The sequence below is a fragment of the Hemitrygon akajei genome, chromosome 7 (assembly GCF_048418815.1).
Source record: "Hemitrygon akajei chromosome 7, sHemAka1.3, whole genome shotgun sequence".
Taxonomy (NCBI): domain Eukaryota; kingdom Metazoa; phylum Chordata; class Chondrichthyes; order Myliobatiformes; family Dasyatidae; genus Hemitrygon; species Hemitrygon akajei.
Genome location: NC_133130.1, coordinates 43,218,554 through 43,239,892, shown reverse-complemented (window position 1 = coordinate 43,239,892; position 21,339 = coordinate 43,218,554). Strand labels below are relative to the sequence as shown.

The 21,339-nt window shown below is 42.4% G+C and overlaps 1 pseudogene; it reads right to left on the bottom strand.

Moving 5' to 3' along the window:
• The window catches only part of LOC140730123 (3-hydroxyanthranilate 3,4-dioxygenase-like), a 39,967-nt pseudogene that overhangs the window by 5,952 nt on the left and 12,676 nt on the right, over positions 1–21,339 (bottom strand).

The window sequence follows — 21,339 nt, the reverse complement described above, 5'->3', positions numbered from 1 at the left end:
TGGGTTTCTGCACCTAAGTTACAGAGAAAGGTTGAACAAGTTAGGTCTTTATTCACTGGAGCGTAGAAGGTTGATAGAGGTATTTAAAATTATGAGGGGGATAGATAGAGTTGACGTGGATAGGCTTTTTTCATTGAGAGTAGGGGAGATTCAAACAAGAGGACATGAGTTGAGAGTTGGGGGCAAAAGTTTAAAGGTAACACGAGGGGGAACTTCTTTACTCAGAGAGTGGTAACTGTGTGGAACAAGCTTCCAGTAGAAGTGGTAGAGGCAGGTTCGGTATTGTCATTTAAAGTAAAATTGGATAGGTATATGGACAGGAAAAGAATGGAGGGTTATGGGCTGAGTATGGGCCAGTGGGACTAGGTGAGAGTAAGCGTTCAGCACGGACTAGAAGGGCCGAGATGGCCTGTTTCCGTGCTGTAATTGTTATATGGTTATATGGTTAAAATGAAATGTATCAGTGTCACAGTGAAGTATACGGATTTAGAGGCATCAGAGAGGAGCAGCCAAAGTTGATTGAAGGGGACACTAGCATAGATGATGGCAGAACAGCTATAACTGGAATATCTGGGGGTTATTTGGAAGACACAGAATAGATTAATTCCACTTGGGATACTTGGAGGCACGTGATAAAAGAAGCCAAATACGGTTTCCTTAAGAAAAATCTTGTTTGACAATTCTGTTGGAACTCTTGGAGGAAATAACAGGCAGAATAGACGAGAGTCAAAGGATGCTGTTCACTTGGATTTTCAGAAGGCCAATGACAAGGTGCCGCACATGGGAATGCTTAACAAAAATCAGAACTGCAAAGGGACTTGAGATCCCTTGCGCAGAATTCTCTACCGCTTCGGTCAGCGGTAAAGAAAGCAAGTACAGTGATAGCATTGACTTTGACAGAACTAGAATGTATGAGCAAAGACACGATGCTGAGGCTTTGCAAGGCATTGATAAGACCACTGTTGGGAGTATTGTGCATAGTTTTGGGCCGCTTATCTAGGAAAAGGTGTGCTGGCATTGGAAAGTGTTGAGGAAAAAGTGAGAGAGAATGAGTCCAAGAACGAAACACCTGAGGAGCACTTGATGGCTCTGAGCCTGTATTCATTGGAGTTTAAAAGAATGAGGTGGGATTTCATGAAACCTATTGAAAGGCCAGCCATCATATAGTGGATATGGAGAGGATGTTTCCTATACTGGGTGAGTCTAGGACTAGAGAGTACAGCCTCAGAGCAGAGGGACATTCTTTTTGAACAGAGATGAGGAGGAATTTCTTTAGCCAGAAGGTGGGGAATCTGTGGAATTCATTGCCATAGATGGCTGTTTGGACCAAGTCACTTAGGTATAATTAAATTGGGCGTTCATAGATTCTTGATTAGTCAGGGCATCAACGGTTATTGGGAGGAGACAGGAGAATGGGATTAAGAAGGATAATAAATCTGCCATGATGGAACAAACTCCAAGGGCCAAGTGGCCTAGTTCTGCTCCTATATATTATAGTCTAAATGTGCAGGAAGTTGCAGAGATGTGTAAGAGTTTTTATGAGAGAAGATAAATTGAGTTAACAGTAATATCAGGACAAAGAGGGTAATGGGCTTCTGAAAAGCACATTTCCAGCCCAGCAGGGAAGGCAGCAAAATGGGTCTTGATTCTAGAAAAAGAATTTTTCTATTTTTGTGGAATGTAGAACAGAACAGCCTAGGCCCTTCATCTATCAATGTCATGGTGACCAAACTTCAGAATTAAACAGCACATCTGTCTTCACATGGTTGATACTTTGTACCTATTCATTTGCCTGCCTAAATACTTCTATCATCGCCACTTCTATCAGGTCATCTGGCAGCTATCGACCACACTTTGTGTAGAATAAAACCTTAAATCTCCTTTAAACTCCCCCCCCCACCGCCATCTTAAAGCTCTTCCCTCTATTATTTGATATTTTCACCCTGGGAAAAAGTCTGCATTTACCTCAAATTTGTCAATTTTTATACAGTTCCATAAGGTCATCCTTCAACCTCTAAAGCTCTGGAGAATTTCTTCCAACCTCTCCGTACAGGTCATATATTCCAATCCAGGCAAAACCCTCCCCAAATCTCCATAGGGCTGACTAGAATTGCACAGATTACTCTGAAGGTGGCCACCCACCACTAAAATGCATACAGCGCCATGATAACCTCTCAACCTTTATACCCAGTGCCCCGACCAATAGAGAAGATCTTGGAAGCTAGGGAATTCAGGCGAGAGAATAAGGATGCAATTTAACATCACATTGGAAAAGGCTGCTGGATGTCTTGAAGTGCATAAAGGTGACTAAATCTCTGAGGCCCTGGCAGAGATATTTGTATCTATGATGATATTTGTGCCTTTATTTGAACAGGGCTTCAAAGGCAACCCAGGGAACTACAGTGCAGTGAGCCTAATCCCAGTGGTGTGAAATTTACTGAAGGGATTCTGAGGGACAGAAACTACCTGCATTTGGAAAGGAAAGACCTCATTAGAGATAGTCAGCATGGCATTTATGGCATTGGAAATCATATCTTGAATCTGACTTTTAATTGTAGGTGGTGACCAACATAATTGTTGAGTGCAGTGTAGTACATTTATACAGAATTTGGCAAGGCCTCTAACAATATCCCACATGGGATCTAGGGTGAGCTCGTCAACGGCATACAAATTTGGTTTGGTGGTAGGAGTCGAGGGTGGCAGAGAATGGCAGTGCCTAGCATGTTATAGAAGAGAGATCAATGGCCCAAGTTGTGCATAGCTCCCTGAATGCAGCAACACAAGTAAAAAGGGTTTTTAATTTTTTGGCATGCATGCCTTTTACAGTCAGGGCACTGAGTACAAGAGTTGGTACATTATGTTATAACTTCTTTACCTGTGTACAGGTGAGTATATTGACTGGTTGCATCATGGCCTGGAATGGAAACACTGATGTCTTTGAATGGAAAAAAACTACAAAAGGCAGTGAACTTGGCCCAGTACCTCACGAGTAAAAACCACAAGAATGTTGCCAGGCCTAGAGGGCTTGAGCTAATAGGGACAACTTGGGACAAAAGAGGCACAACTGCGCAGGCGCGTGACCTCAGACCATGGAAGGTTTAAAAAGGGAAGCAATCTTCAACGGTTTTTTCAATTCACAGCAAGCAGGCAGCGGAGTAAGTTGCCGTTTATCGGGAGAAAATTCAGACAGATTTTTTTTTAACTACCGTAGATTCCGGATTTTAAGCCGCTACTTTTTTCCCACATTTTGAACAGCTTTGAACTTTGCGGCTTTTAATACGGAGCGGCTAATACATTTTTTTTTTCATGCCGCCGAAAACATTTTGCCTCGTAACAGTAGACCAATAAAATTGATGAGTAGTTCACAGAGGTCCAATGAAATTGTACAATAAATCAAGCGCACTTTCACAATTAAATTATTGTAAATCAGTCATTTGTACTCACCCTCATCAACATGGAAAACACTCGAAGAAAAGCATTGTGCTGCCTTTATGGCAGTTATTTAGTTTATAATATTTTCGCTTAGTAATTCATTTTCTAGTTAAAGTTAGAAGAGTTTTAACTATATTTGTTTTCTGTACTACATCGCGGGATGCTATGACGTCACACCCGGTTTCGCCGCGTCTTGTGGGATACCGGTTTGCGATAAACGGGAAGGAGGGGGCATTAGACCCGAGCGAAACGCTGCTTTTAAATGCCGTTTGCGATAAACGGGACGGCGGGGGGGAGCGGCGGAGCGAAAACGCTGCTTTTAAGTTAAAGGCGATCAATAACTTTTCCTGGTAGGCTGCAGTATATATATTTTTTACCAGTCGTTAGGAGATATTGGAATGTTGTTCAGTAAAGAAGTATACGCAACGTATATTTAAAAGTAGCCGCGTTACGGGCACGGTTCGAAAAAAAGCATTTGCAATATGTATTTGTTTTTGTTACCATATGGATTTAATTAAAAGTTAAAAAATCCTCACGTGTAATATCTTTCTGTGTAAATATCTCATATTACAACGTGGGACACCTGCGGCCGAAAATCCGGTGCGGCCTTTACAAGTAAAAAATTGATTTTATTTCTAAAATTAGAGCCAGCGGCTTTTAATCAGGTGCGCTCTGTAGTCCGGAATCTACAGTACTTGGGACAAAAGAGGCACGACTGCGCAGGCACATGACCTCAGGGCGCGGAAGGCTTAAAAAGAACACCGCCATATCCAGCGGGCAGCGGAGTGAGAGGGTACAGAGTGATAGGGCTAGGGCTCAATGGGCTTAGGCAGAAACGGGAAGAGGCTTCCTGCAACTGTTGAATCTTATAGTAAAGGGATAAGTTACAGGTTTATTTATTTAGTAATAACAGTAGCATTAGAGGTATGCATCTAGGATTAGTGTTGCGCTTGGAGTGCCAGATGTGGGGACCCTGGGAGACTCCCAGCCTCCCCAAGGACTACATCTGCACCAGGTGCACTGAGATGAGGCTCCTTAAGGACCGCGTTCGGGATCTGGAGCTGCAACGATGACCTTCAGCTAATTAGGGAAAGTGAGGAGGTGATTGATAATACCTATAGAGAGATAGTAGACAGCACCTCTGTGACAGTCCCCCTCAGAAATCCCTATATCGTTTTAGATACTGTTGGAGAGGTTGACCTGACAGAGGAAGACCACAGTGAACGGGACTCTGGCACTCTGCCCAGTGCCGTGATCGAGAGAGCAAGGAGAAATGCCGTCGTTATAGGGGATTCCATCGTGAGGGGAACAGACAAGAGATTCTGCGAGCCGGACAAGGATACCCGGATGGTGTGTTGCCTCCCTGGTGCCAGGATACGGGATGTCTCAGATCCAGTCCAGAGTATTCTGAGGAGAGAGGGCGAGCAGCCAGAAGTCTTGGTACATGTTGGTACCAATGACATAGACAGAAAAAGAGAGGAGGTCCTGAAGGAAGATTACTGGGAGCTAGAAAGAAAATTGAAAAGCTGGACCTCCCGAGTAATAATCTCAGGATTACTGCCTGAGGCACGCACTAATGAAGGTAAGAATAGCAGAATTAAGCAGATGAATGTGTGGCTAACTAACTGATGCAGGGGGCAGGGCTTCAAATTCTTGGATCATTGGGATGTATATTGGGGGAGGTATGACTTGTACAAAAACGATGGGTTACACCTGATCTCAAAGGGTACGAATATCCTGGCTACTAATATGAGGCGATTAGGGAGCTAGAGGTAGTGGAACCCCTTGGAAGTAGTGATCATAATATGATTGAGTTCAGTTCCAAATTTGAAAAGGAGAAGCTGGTATCAGGTGTATCGATATTTCAGTGGAACAAAGGAAATTACAGTGGTATGAGAGAGGTACTGGCCCAAGTTGATTGGAAAAGCAAGCTAGATGGAGGGACGGTAGAGCAGAATTGGATGAAATTCCTACAAGAAATAAGGAAAGTGCAGGAAAAAAGAAAATCATGAATGGGAAAATGGCACAAATGTGGCTAATGAGAGAGGTTAAGGCTAACATAAAACCAAAAGAGACGGTGTACAAGGAAGCAAAAATTAGTGGGAAAACTGAGGACTGAATGACTTTTAAAAACTTACAGAAGGAAACTAAGGTGGTCATTTGGAAAGAGAAGATGAATTATGAAAGGAAGTTGACAATTAACATAAAAAAGGATATTAAGAGTTTTTTAAAAATATACGAAGAGTAAAAGAGTGACACGGGTAGATATAGGACCAATTCAAAATGATGCTGGAGAAATTATAATGGGTAACAAAGAGATGGCAGAGGAACTAAATGAGTATTTTGCATCAGTCTTCACAGTGGAAGACATTAGCAACATACCTGATAGCCAGAGGTCTCAGAAAATAGAATTAGTTAGTCAAGATTTCTAGAGAGAAAGTGCTTGGGAAGCTCAATGGACTAAGGATAGATATCCGGACCAGTTGAGGTGCACCCATGGGTTCTGAAGGAGGTGGCTTTGGAGATTATTATTAGTCTGACATCGGTAGTTGGAAAGTTATTGGAGTCGATCCTCGAGGTGCATGACAATATTGGCCCAAGCCAGCATGGTTTCAAGAAGGGAAGATCCTGCTTCACCAACCTATTGGAATTTTTTGAGGTAATCTCAAATAAGGTTGACAACGGAGAGGCTGTGGATGTTGTATATTTGGATTTTCAAAAGGCCTTCGATAAGGTGCCACATAAGAGGCTGCTTAATAAGATGAGAGCCCATGGAATTACAGGAAAGATATTGGAATGGGTGGAGCATTGGCTGATAGGCAGAAAGCAAAGGGTGGGAATACAGGGATCCTATTCTGGTTGGTTGCCGGTTACTAGTGGTGTTCCGCAGGGGTAGGTGGTGTGGCCGCTTCTTTTTACACTGTATATCAATGATTTTGATTATGGATTAAATGGTTTTGTGGTCAATTTTGCCGATGATACCAAGATAGGTGGAGGAGCAGGAAGTGTTGAAGAAACGGAAAGGTTAGAGACACTTGGTCAGTTTAGGAGAGTGGGCAAAGAAATGGCAGATGAGATACAATGTTAAGAAATGTACAGTTGTACATTTTGGAGAAGAAATAATCGGGTAGATTATTAAATAGGTGGGGAGAAATTTCAAAAATCGGAACTGCAAAGGGACTTGGGGGTCCTCGTGCAGGATACCCTAAATGTTAACCACCAGGTTGGATCGGCAGTAAGGAAAGCAAATGCTATGTTGGCATTCATTTCAAGAGGAATAGTGTATAAGAGTAAGGAGGTGTTGATGAGGCTCTATGGGGCACTGGTGAGATCTCATTTGGAATACTGTGTGCAGTTTTGGGCCCCCCGTCTTAGAAGGGATGTACTGATGTTGGAGAGAATTCAGAGAAGATTTGCGAGGATGATTTCTGGAATGCAGGGACAAACATGTGAGGAGTGTTTGTCGGCTCTTGGACTGTATTCATTAGAGTATAGAAGAATGAGAGGGGATTTAATAGAAACATTTCGAATGTTGAAAGGGTTAGACAGAGTAGATGCGGAAAGGCTGTTTCCCTTAGTGGGTGAGTCCAGGACAAGAGGCCACAGTCTTAGAATTAGAGGTTTTAAAACAGAGAGGAGGAGAATTTTTTTTAGCCAGAGGGTCGTGGATTTATGGAATTCGTTGCCACATACAGCTGTGGAGGCCCAATCATTGAGGGTGTTTAAGGAGGAGATTGATAGGTATCTAATTAGTCAGGATATCAAGGAAGATGGGGAAAAAGCCAGAAATTGGAAGTAGATGGGAGAACAGTTTAGCTCATGGAGGAGTGGTGGAGCAAACTCGATGGGCCGAATGGCCTACTTCTGCTCCTTTGTCTTGTGAATAGGAGAGGCTGAATAGGCTGGGACTATTTCCTTAGGAACACTGAAGGCTGAGAAATCATGAGGGTCACAGACATAGTGAGTATTCAGAGTCATTATCCCCCACAGTAAATTAGAGGGCATTGATTTAAAGTGAGAGAATATTTAAAAAGACCTGAAGAGCAACTTTCTCCACACAGATGTTGGCCATTGTATGGAAAGAAGTGATGGAGGCATTTAGAAGACTAGTTAGATGAGTACATGACAGAGGGATATGGGCCAAATGCAGGCAAGGAGGACTAGCTCATGCAGGCATCTTGGTTGGCATGGGTGAGATGGGCTGAACAGCCTGTTTCTGGACTATTTAATTCTATTGCTTCATACTTGTCAGGACCAGCTCCTTCTGCCATTTCCTGAGCCCTATTCCCAGCATATCTATATCCTCTCGGTTACAGAGATCTCTATCAAAACCATAATCTCCCCTCTTGCTTCCTTCAATAATCTGGGATCGCTTCCATTAGTCCCTGGGGACTTCTCAACCCCACTGTTATTCAAGAGACCCAAACTGTCGCTTCTTGATATCAAAATTCCTCAGTATATCAGCATACCGTTCCCTCACAATCCCTCGTGTCCTTTTCCTTTGTGAACATTGATGAATATGTGGGGTCGGGGTTGGGGACTGGCTACACGGGAAAAAGGAAAATGCATTGAAGATGTAACCATGATTAAACACTACATTGCTAGGCCATCCTTGTACACTTATGGAGAAAGAATGGGTGATGGGTAAGATAGCCGGATAGTTTTTACACAGAGTCAGTCGGAACTCACAGGGCACAGGGTCTCCTTTCACACTGTAATACACTTACTTCATCTTTACTGGCACAAGAAGGCTGTCTCCTGCTGTTAGGTTGGTAGTTTTGCCATCCATTACCACCACGGATGTACCCTCCTGAAAGAGAATGAAAGAGAAAAGAATAAAACAGAGGCCAGGATTATCGACAGTAGTAATCGCAACAAGACGCTGATTAACTCCAGCCAGTGTTTATAAATGCAACAGATTTTTTACTCATAAATAAACCTTAATAAATAAATTTTATCCTGAAAACAAGCAATTTGGAATTAATTGAAATCATGTCACTTGACAAATAAACTCTTCTCAAGCTTCCATCCGGGCACAGGTATCAATTTTAGCTGACGTTTTGATGACAAACTCTGCCATCTTCATCAGGGACGATGCATGGGCATGAACTGGAATTCAATTGTAAACTAGGTGGGACTACACAACCTGGTTGGATGAAGACTAACCAGTAAGGAGGGACAGATGATGGGAGTATAAATCACCTCTGCTGAGGTCAAAGATTGTCATTGGAATATTGGTTAAAATTGATACCTGTACCCTGAAGGAAGCCCAAGAGTTTATTTGTCATATACACAGGGAAAGCACTAGATCCTTTATCATGATATCTTGCTTTAGCAAATTCTACTAGAATTGCCCAATCTCTTTAGAAATTCTTGAGACTGTAAAACAGCGAGGGAGAGCCCCCATGTGGTCAAGTAAAGAATTACAGCCCAGTTATATTGGCTGGCTTTAACCAAAGAAATCCCATCCATCATTGGATGTCTTAGCTGCTGAGTCCAGTGATGGGCCCCAGTCTTGCTGGGATTCCTCATTTTCAAGTGCTGAGCCAGATCTAACCTGGTGGAAAATACAAAGGACCATTAATTTCAATAGAGTCCATGTGAGTAACCAGCTCGGACAAAGTCTGTCAGGGGGAGTGGATGGCATCTGGTAATGTGTTATGGGAGAATCGTAAAGTAGACACAGGCAGGTGGCAAGGGTGGTGGGAGAGGTGGCAGGGAGCTTTCAGGGATAGAAAGAGGTGAAGGCATTAACACTAACCAAACAGGTTAAAAAACAGAATCAGTCAAATTCTGTCTCATTAATAAAAATTAATTGATTGGCATTTCCTCATTGGTTTGTATCTCTATTGCATTAAGTGAAATATATTTACTGAATGATGGGTCAAAACAGACACTTTCCTCCTTCACAATGGCCTCTTGCAAGTCTAATCCAGCTCACTGTGAGCCTTACCCGATAGTCATGGAAATACTTCCATTTCTGGTCCTTAACCAACTCCCTGCTGAATGTGCATCTACCATAGGCTCCAGCAATGCATTCCAAACCACTGCTGAAGGAAAAAGAAAATGGTTTTCCTCTGGTCACTTTGGAGCTTTTGCTATTTATCATCAGTTGTTAATCCTCTGCCACTGGAAACAGTTCCTCTGTGGCTGTCAGATTTTCTCACACCACTTCTGTCAGGTGGGAGAACAACCTTCCTTTCACAAGTCTATCCACATAATGGAAGTCCTTGCAGAGTCACAGAACAGTACAGCAAAGAAACAGGCCCTTAGGCCCATCTAGTGCCCAATCCCATCAACCTGCACCTGGATGATAGCCCTCCAAAACCCACCTATTAATGCATTTATCCAAACATTTCTTTAACATTGAAATCAAACCCATATCCACTCTTTCCACTGGCAGCTCATTCCACACACTCACTACCCTCTGAGCGAATAAATACACCCTCACATTCCTCTTAAATATTTTACTTTCCACCCTTAACCTATTATCTTGGGTTCTAGGCTCACTAACACAATGGAAAATGCCTGATTATATCTGTCTACACCCATTAAATTTTTTATACCTCTATCAAATCTTCCCTCCTTCTCCTGCACTCCAGGGAATCAATTATTACTGCAGATCTACTTCCTCTCTTTTTTAAATTGGATAGGTATATGGACAGGAAAGGAATGGTAGGTTATGGGCTGAGTGCAGGTTGTGTGGGACTAGGTGAGAGTAAGTGTTCGGCACGGACTAGAAGGGCCGAGATGGCCTGTTTCCATGATGTAATTGTTATATGGTTATCTGGTTATAAATCATACCTCACCCTCACATTGTTCAATTTTCACCTCACGTTCTTTTCCATAGACCATAAGACTAAGACATAGGAGCAGAATTAGGCCATCTGGCCCATTAAGTCTGCTCTGCCATTCAATCATGGCTGATCCTTTATTTCTATCTCCTTCTCAACCCCAGTTCCTGGCCTTCTCCCCATAACCTTTGATGCCATGTCCAATCAAGAACCTATCAATCTCAGCCTTAAATACACCCAGTAACACAGCTGCAAATTCCACAACTTCATCACCCTGTGGCTAAAGAAATTTCTCCACATCTGTTTTGAAAGGGCACCCCTCTATCCTGAGGCTGTGCCCTCTTGTCCTAGACTCTCCCACCATGGGGAACATCCTTTCCACATCTACTGTCTTGGCCTTTCAATATTCAAAAGATTTCAATGAGATCCCCCCCACCCCCATCCTTCTGAATTCCAGCAAGTACAGACGCAGAGCCATTAAACGTTCCTCCTATGATAACCCTTTCATTCCTGGAATCATCCTTGTGAACGTCCTCTGGACCCTCTCCAAAGTCAGCGCATTTTTTCTATGATGAGGGGCTCATAATCATTCACAATACTCAAGGTGAGGCGTCACCAGTGCCTTATAAAGCCTCAGCATCACATCCTTGCTCTTGTTTTTTACACCTTTAGAAATGAATGCTAACATTGCATTTGCCTTCCTCATCACCAACTCAACCTGCAAGTTAACCTTCAGGGTGTTCTGCACAAGGACTCCCAAGTCCATACGTATCTCAGCCTTTTTGATTTTCTCCCCATTTAGAAAATAGTCTACACATTTATTTCTACTACCGAAGTGCATGACCATGTATTTTCCAAAATTGTATTTCATTTGCAACTTCCTTGCCCATTCTCCTAACTTTTCTAAGTCCTTCTGCAACCTACCTGTTTCCTCAACACTATCTGCCCCTCTAACAATCTTCATGTCATCTGCAAACTTGGCAACAAAACCATCTATTCCATCATCTAAATCATTGATATACAGCATATAAAAGTGGTCCCAACTCAACCCCTATGGAACACCACTAGTCACTGGCAGCCAACCAGAAAAGGATCCTTTTATTCCCACTCGCTGCCTCCTACCAATCAGCCAATGCTGTAAACCTGTTAGTAACTTCCCTGTAATACTATGGACTCTTAACTAGGTAAGCAGCATCATGTGGCTTTCTGAAAGTCTGAATATACATCTGCTGCATCCCCTTCATCTATCCTACTTGTATTCTCCACAAAAAATTCCAACAGGTTCATCAGGCAGGATGACTTTGTACTATCTTGTCCTGTGTCACCAAGTACTCCATCACCTCATACTTAACAATTGTCTCTAACATCTTCCCAGCCACTGAGGTCAGGCTAACTGGTCTATAACTTCCTTACTGCCACCTTCCTACTTCCTTAAAGAGTGGAGCAACATTTGTAATTTTCCAGTCCTCTGGCACCATGCCAGAGTCCAATGATTTCTGGAAGATCATTTCTAATGCTACCACAATCTCCAACACTACCTCTTTCAGAACTCTAGGTTGCAGTTCCTCTGGTCCGGATGATTGTACCATCCACTGGGTGATTTTCCCATTCCACTGAACTCCTGTCCAATTTTCCTTCCATATACATTCACCAAACTAGCTCTAGTCCTTCTCCATTCCCCATTCCATTCTTGTGATCCATTTGGATCTGTTTATAGTCCTTACACACACATTTCATTTAAGGACAGGATGATTTTTGTTGTTATGAAATAAACAAGTAAAACGCATCACTTGAGTTTCATTTCACTGCACTCAGTTAATGAGTCCAATGGGTAATGAATGGTGAACATATACACAAGAGATTGTGTAGATTCTGGAATAACACACACACAAAATGCTGGAGGAAAAAAAGCAGGTCAGGTAACATCTACGGAAGGAATAAAGAGTTGATATTGAATGCTGACCATCCAGCAAGCCTTCAAAATGATGAGAGACTGTGGGCACTGGAAACCCAACAAGAGCATACCTCAGGATTCCTCAGTCAGTTTTTCCATCCCTGTCTCAGAGGTGTTGAAGAGCAGAGACAGAATTTGACCTTGGCTTTAAAGAGAAAATGTTTTTACAGAATGGAAATGTTATTGTGTCTGGACCACCTGCTACCAGCAAACAGTTTATTCCATCAATATCTGCACAGTAGAGACAGGCCCTTTGGCCGATCTAGTCCACAATAAAATCATTAAAAATGCCTACTCTCATCAACCTGCACCAGAACCAAAGCCCTCCATACCTGACTATACATGTACCAATCCAAACTTCACTTAAACATCGAAATTGAACTCGTGCACAACTTGTGCTGGCTGCTCATTCCACACTCTCACGACCCTCTGAGCAAGGAAGTTTCCCCTTGTTCCCCTTAAACTCACAGGGAAACTTTGCTTTTGGTGCAGTCATTTTATCTGCCATAAACTGTACTTTAAGAATACAAAAATACTAAAATTTGATTAAGATTACATACATTGGCAAAACATTAGAGGTAACAGTAATTACTCACCAACTGCCATATTCAAGAGTCTGTAGTTCCCTTGTCTTCACTTTGTCCAGAACCAAATACCACTGTCTGTCAGAACAACACAAAAAGAAATTTGGTAAATTAACACATTTACATTTGTTATGAAGGTATGTACACTTCAAGAAATAAATACAGGCAGTCCCCGAGTTATGAATGAGTTCCGTTCCTGATTCCGTCTTTAAGTCGGAACAAGTACATCTGGTATTATTTAGCGTCAGGTAGTCAAATGTTTGTCTTAGTATATAGTATATATTTTACCTTTCTATGCATATAAAACACTTAAGAAACGTATGTATTCCAATAATTAAACCACAGCGTTGCTTAGTAATAATCGTAGCTTTCATCGGGGCAGGGCCTTTCGCATGCTCCATTATTTTCACTTTCTCCTTTAAAATTGTTCCCATCGTTGACTGACTGTAGCCTAGCGCTTTTCCAATGACTGATGGCATTTCACCTCTTTTCAAACACTTTATTATTTCCACTTTATTTTTAATCGCGATCGCTTCCCGTCAACGGAACAGAAACACTGCGGGCGGCAGGTCCCGAGCTCCACTGGGTCCTAAGGACCACAGCACTGAATTCCCCGGGTTCGAAAGTCCACCACACTGAGACAGGTTAAATGGGACAAGTGGGGGCTGTGCTGGGTTTGGGTATTTGATCCTCCACAATATTCCACGTGGGAATTTAAACTGGAGGTGGCAGTGTTTTTTTTTACGAAGTCAAGTTGCAAGCTCGAAATCAACCCGGCACAGATGGTACGGGAGTCACTTGATCAACATCAACCCAGCACAGGAGAGGTCTGTCACTGGATCGAACTCGGGAAACTCTGTTCTCGAGCCCGGTGCTGATCTCACTGCGCCACCAGCCGACTGAAACTGGTGCGGGGGGGGGGGGGGGGGTCAGGGTGCTAAGAAAAATTTAAGCCAAATACAAAGTTACACACTCAATACAGTGTCAACGGCAATGATTTAAAATGGTGGACGGTGTCGCGATACGACTTAAAATGGCAGACGGCGTTCTCCTTCCTCGGTTCGTAAGTACGAGTTGTTCATAAGTCAGACATTTGTAACTCGGGGACTACCTCTAGTAAAAAATGTTAATTAGAAACAAGTTCAATTCAATTCTTTCACCTGAGTTTCAAAGTAGTCACCAAACATGTCCACAACCTGCTTCATTTTAATATCCTGACGGTGGCTGCTGATCCAGTTATTTAACGAGAAGGGCTCCATCACAGTACTGACAGTATTTATACAAAAAGGAAGTTCTTTCCGTAAATTGTTTGAAATAAGTGAAACATGAACACAGGATAGATAACATTTATTCTATTGTCACGTATAACTGAACTATCATCTCAGAGTACGGGAAATTTGAGGCCAGTGTTAACACGCAGCACTTAGCAGCATTAACTAGGCAAAGTGTGTATAGATGTTTGGCTTCCTTTAATGACTGAATGCTAAGCATAATTTTTAACAAACTTCAAGTTATTAACAAACACAATGTCATTAGCAGCTTCAATTTGAATCATGCATGCTTTCCAAACCTGGATTTGGCCTTCCAGTTCTGTATTCTTCAGAGTTCAAAAATCTGAAATGGAAAAATCACTTTTAAGTTGTTTTGTAGCAAAATTAACCTTGCTAGTTAATACGACCCAGAACCTTTTGCTTTACACTGCAGAATAGCATGAAGCAATCAAAGGCTGGAGAACGTGTGTGGGACACTTCACCTATCGAGTCCCATCATTCAAGCTGATACATTCCAAGGTCAAGGACAACATGCCAAAGAGACACTAAAGCTTGAAGCAGACACTACAAAGGTTACAGGGAAAGATCGTATCACCACTAGACACACAAACTACAACCTGTCTTGGACTTACCACTCTTGGAATGTATGCAACAGAAAAATTAATCTCATGATGATTAGACAAACTGTGGAAAAAATGGAATAATATTTCTCATACTATGAATAGCCACATGAATTTATACTACTGTGTTTGTTAAATTGCTGAATAGTAATTGGAAAAATAAATACCAGCTAGGTATCCATTGGGTCTACTTGCCCATTCCTAAAATGCGTAAACAACAAAATGCATCATCTTAGAGAGAATTTGCTCCAATTTAAAAGAAAAATAGCCAACTGAATATGGGCAATGACAACAGATATGCTGCAGCTGAATTACTGCTGTTATCAGCAAACAAAAAAGTTCACAGTGGGAAGGGTCCACTTGAATAAGTTCACGCTCTCTCATTCAGTGATATCCGTAAAGTTGAGATAAATCAGTATTCACATTTTGAAGATTAAAAAAATCTGTTAAATGAAGTTTTAGGCTTTAAATAAAAGAGCAATAGTTACATGCTAACTCAGCAAACGTTTCATCGTTAAGAGTAGTAACAGAAAATACCAGCAGTACATTTCACTCCTAAATCCGAAAAACAAAAATCATAGAACTCTTACTCTCTTATTATCGGCGGCAGCTGGGTACCCAGATCCTTACAGTAGAACCATTTCTCAAACAGGACATCAGTAGAATTCTCTACATAATATCTGTCAAAAAGAAGTATCTTTATTAACCATAAGATATAGCAGCAGAATTAGGCCATTCAGCCCACTGAGTCTGCTCCACCATTCCATCATGGCTGATCCTGGATCCCACTCAACCCCATATACCTGCCTTCTCGTCATATCCACTTATGCCCTAACCAAGAAGGAAACTATCAACTTCCACCTTAAATGTGCCCACGGACAAGTCCTCCACCGCAGTCTGTGGTATAGTATTCAGGGATACACTACTCTTTGGCTAAAAAATGTTCTCCTTATCTCATTCTAACAGGTCACCCCTCAATTTTGATGCTCTGCGCTCTAGTCTGGATACCCCCTCCACAGGAAACATCCTTTCCACATCCACCCTATTTAGTCCTTTCAACAGTTGGTAGGTTTCAATGAGATCCCCTTATATTCTTCTAAATTACAGTGAATACAGGCCCAAAGCTACCAAACTCTCCTCATATGTTAACCCCTTCATTCCCAGAGTCATCCTCGTGAAACTTTACCACAGACTCAACATGAAAATTAACCTTCTGGGAATCTTACACGAGGGCTCCTAAGTCCCTCTGAACCTCTGATGTTTGAACTTTCTCCCCATTTAGATGATAGCCCACACTATTGTTCCTTTTACCAAAATGCACAATCATACATTTCCCAACACTGTATTCCATCTACTTTTTTTTTACTCATTCTTCCAATTTGTCTAAGTTCTGCTGCAATCACATTGTTCTCTCAGCACTACCTACCCCTCCTCGTATCATCCACAAACTTTGCCAAAAAGCCATCAATTCCTTTATCTAAATCACTGACAATGAAAAGCAGCTGAATCAATACTGACCCCTGAGGAACACCACTAGTCATCGGCAGCCAACCAAAAACGGCCTTTTAATCCCACTAGCCTTCTGAAAATCCAAATAAATGACATCCACTGCCTCTTGTTTGTCTATCCTGCTTGTTAAAGAACTCAAGCAACAGATTTGTCAAGCAAGTTTTCCCTTTACAGAAACCATGCTGACTTTGACTTATTTTATCATTAGCCTCCAAGTACCTTGAAACCTCATCCTTAATAATAGACTCCAACACTTTCCCCAATCACGGAAGTTATGCTAACTGGCCTATAAATTTCCTTTATAACCATATAACAATCACAGCACGGAAAACAGGCCATTCCGGCCCTCCTAGTCCGTGCCAAACTCTTAATCTCACCTAGTCCCACCTACCCGCACTCAGCCCATAACCCTCCACTCCTTTCCTGTCCATATACCTATCCAATTTTACCTTAAATGACACAACTGAACTGGCCTCTACTACTTCTACAGGAAGCTCATTCCACACAGCTATCACTCTCTGAGTAAAGAAATACCCCCTCGTGTTTCCCTTAAACTTTTGCCCCCTAACTCTCAAATCATGTCCTCTCATTTGAATCTCCCCTACTCTCAATGGAAACAGCCTATTCACGTCAACTCTATCTATCCCTCTCAACATTTTAAATACCTCGATCAAATCCCCCCTCAACCTTCTACGCTCCAATGAATAGAGACCTAACTTGTTCAACCTTTCTCTGTAACTTAAGTGCTGAAACCCAGGTAACATCCTAGTAAATCGGCTCTGCACTCTCTCTAATTTATTGATATCTTTCCTATAATTCGGTGACCAGAACTGTACACAATAATTTCTTTTGCCTTCCTCCCAGGAGTAACATTTGCAATCTTCCAGTCCTCCGGGACCATGCCAGAATCAAGTGATTCATAAATGGTCATGACCAATGCACCCATGATCTCTTCAGCAAACTCTCTCAGGACTCTGGGATGTAGTCCATCTGGCCCCAGTAACTTATCCACCACAAGACCTTTGAGTTTGCCCAGCACTTTTTTCATTTGTCACTCAATCCTGCTCCCTGACACTCATACACCTCTGGCACACTGCTAACGTCTTCCACAGTGAAGACAGCTGCAAAGTACCCATTAAGTTCATCTGCCATTTCTTTGTTTCTTCGTTTGTACTTTTCCACAAACAAATTAAAACTGCATCAGCATTGATGCCCTAAGCCCACCCACATCACAGCAGATGATTCTTAACCACTAGAATGGGGGATGAACCAGGAACACGACTTATCTCCAGACTGACTCAAAGCTGGCATACGTACAACTTCTCAATGCTACTGAGCTGCTAAATGCTGCTCAGAAGCAAATGATGACTTAGCTGTGGTGTGAACTGTTGGGAGTTTCTAATTATTAGAACCATGTCTTTCGTTGCCAGACATCAAAGATGAAAGTTCATCAGTGTCTGAGATTTATAAAGAGTAAAAACAAACATAGTTCTCACAATCGATCAAACTTACTGCATGGTAGCTTGCTCAATTTTCTTATATTGTGACTTGATTTCACAGGAAAAACTGAATAAAGTTGTAGTATTTCAACTCTATCTTGGCAAGAGGCTGGACAAGATACACCCTCCAGTCAAAGTTATTTATTTATTTAGCAACATAGCATGGAAGAGGCCATTCTGGCCCTTCAAGCCATGTCGCCCTGGAAACCCACAACCCTGATCAACTCTGATCTAATCATGGGAGAACGTACAATGACCAATTAACCTAACCGGCACATCTTTGGACCGTGATAAGATATGGGAGCACCCGGGAAAAACCCGTGCATTTCATGGGATGGATGTACAGAATTCCTTACAGAATGGTGCTGGGAACTGAATTCTGGAACGCCCGAGCTGTAATAGCGTTGCGCAAATCGCTACACTACCATGGCGCCCAAGTCACTTCCAACTATTTGACTAATTGGAAGCAGAATGGATTTGAAGATACAGGAGCAACACCTCCACCCTCTACTTGTGTATGGAATTAATGTTGAAAGCCCCACAACTGAATGTATATTCCACCATCACCCCCCATCCCTACCTGTCTCCTTTTTTGTTTCCTTTCACTTGCAGCTTTTTTTCTCCTTCCCACTCCCTAGTCTCTTTCAGTTTTCAGCTGATTAAAATCAGGAGATACACCTTGTCCATCTCCCTTGAACTTCAAACCCATGCTCTGCAAGGTTGAATGACTGTTGACTGCGTGGTACATAGAGGTTCTTTCAAGCTAGAAAAAGATGGAAAATTTATGGACATGTAACAGCTTTGATACTTTAGATACAACACCGAGTCATGTCACCTGCAGAAATTCTTTGATGACTCAGCAACAGTTGTGTGTATGAAGGGAGGATGAATACAGGGCCCTGGTGGAGGGCTTTGTCAAATGGTGCAAGCTGAATCATCTGCAGCTCAACATCAGTAAGACAAAGGAGATGGTGATGGGTTTTAGGAAGACTAAGCCTGCACTGCTCACTGTTCCTATTGATGGTGAGGGTGGGGATGTGGTGAGGACCTCCAAGTACCTGGGGGTGCACCAGGATGACAGATTTGAGTGGAGCACCAACACACAGGTTGTGTACAAGAAGGGCCAGAGTTGTCTTTACTTCCTGAGGGGACTGAGATCCTTTGGACTATGCAGGCCTCTCCTTCACATGTTCCACCAGTCTGCTGTCACCAGTACAACCTTCTATGTGGTGGTGTGCTGGAGCAATGGCATCAACATGGGTAATGCCAACAGGCTCAATAAACTGATTAGAAAGGCTGGCTCTATTACAGGAGTCAAACTGGACACAGAGGCTGACGTAGAACAAAGGACCCTACAGAAAATCTTGGTAACTTTGGACAATGTTTCTCACCCTCTGCATGCCAATGTGGCTGAACAGAGGAGCACTTCAAGTGATAGACTAAGACAACTGCACTGCTCCAAACAGCACTGTATGAGGTTATTCTCACCTTCAGCCACTCAGCTCTAGAATGAGTCAACCAGTAGCCAGGGAAGTGATGACTCCCTCCTGTTAGACTGTTTGAGGCAAGTTTTTTTAATTCTTTCTTACATCTCTTCTCATATTTGTATATCTGTGCACTTGTAATGCTACGGTGACACTGGGATCAATGAAGTATCTATCTATATTTTATTATCGCCAATTTAGTGGCCGGGAGTAATAACATTGAGCCGTGCTCAAATCTCAAGACAGTGGTTTAAAAACTAGAAATCATTTCAAATAAATTGAAATAAAACTGTTACCAGTATATGAAAAGATTTTGTGAAATTTAGTCAATTTTCATAACAGGCAATGTCTGTTATTTAGCATAACCTCTGCAGTCACTCTTACCTTAGGTTAGGGGTTCCCAACCATTTTTATGCCATGGGCCAATACCATTAAGTATGGGGTCTATGGACCTCAGTTTGGGGACACCCACCTTAGATAAGACAAAAAGCTGAGACACAAAGCATTTTGAATCTTGCAGTTCCTACTTTACCTGAGGGCATCCAGTTTTGTTTTCAGTCAAGTCCTTTCAAAAACCAGCCCAACGGTGTTTGCCTGACGCTGTGGAGAATGGGGAATTCTTGCTGGCAACAAAAACATCTGAATTGGATAATGGGTTTGGAGGGATAGGGAATAAAGAAAACTTATTTGACATTCTGGATTTAAGAGCTCAATGATCAAAGCATTTTTTCATTTAATCTCCTGGCCTCCCTTGGTCCTTCCATTGAGATATTTTACTGGATTGATAAAGTTCCAGCATATCTTTTACCATCCACCTCCCTCTAACCTTCTGCCTATGTAATACATATAAACTGCTGATGTATCATGTCATAAATTGGAAATGAGAACAACATTTTCCGCAAAGCAAATTATAAAATGTCAGTAACACACAAAATGTTGGAGGAACTCAGCAGGCCAGGCAGCATCTCTGGAAAAGAGTAAACAGTCGACGTTTTGGACCAAGACACTTCATCAAAATGTCATCTACAGATGAAAGATCTTTCTTTGAAGTTCATAATTATTCCAGAAACTTACAAAATAAAGAAACAAAACCATGCACGTAACATCTAGTGTGTTGCAACTTCCTTCACTGTCCAGCCTCATCAATTTGTCTTTAGTACCAGTAACTACGTTACTTCTTACACCCCGTCAGTCAGTTTCAATGAAATTGAATAAAAATTTTTGCACTCATTGGCAGATTATATCAATCTAATACCTTGATTCTACAATCCAATGCAGCCTCAGCTGAGTGCTGTATGTACCTTCAGCTCTTTTCCACAGATGTTTTCAGTACAAAAGCACAAGTAGTAAAAGTGTAGGCCATTTGGTTTTGTGCCTGTCATACTATTCTATCCCAATCATGTATCACACCATCACACTGTGCACAGGGGCCGATGACACGATCGTGGTGGGTCTCATCAGCAAGAACGATGAGTCAGCTTACAGGGAGGAGGTGCAGGGGCTAATGGACTGGTGCAGAGCCAACAACCTGTCTCTTAATGTGAACAAAACAAAAGAGATGGTTGTTGACTTCAGGAGGGCATGGAGCGACCACTCCCCGCTGAACATCGATGGCTCCTCGGTAGAGACCGTTAAGAGCACCAAATTTCTTGGTGTTCACCTGGCAGAGAATCTCACCTGGTCCCTCAGCACCAGCTCCATAGCAAAGAAAGCCCAGCAGCGTCTCTACTTTCTGCAAAGGCTAATGGAAGTCCATCTCCCACCCCCCATCCTCAGCACGTTCTACAGGGGTTGTACTGAGAGCGTCCTGTGCAGCTGCATCACTGCCTGGTTTGGAAATTGCACCATCTCGGATCGCAAGACCCTGCAGCGGATAGTGAGGTCAGCTGAGAAGATCATCAGGGTCTCTCTTCCCGCCATCACGGACATTTACACCACACGCTGCATCCACAAAGGAAACAGCATTATGAAGGACCCCATGCACCCCTCAAGCAATCTCTTCTCCCCCCTGCCATCTGGGAAAAGGGCTCTCACGACCAGACAATGTAAAAAGTTTCTTCCCCCAAGCTATCAGACTCCTCAATACCCAGAGCCTGGACTGACACCTTGCCCTATTGTCCTGTTTGTTATTTATTGTAATGCATGCACTGTTTTGTGCACTTTACGCAGTCCTGTGTAGGTCTGTAGTCTAG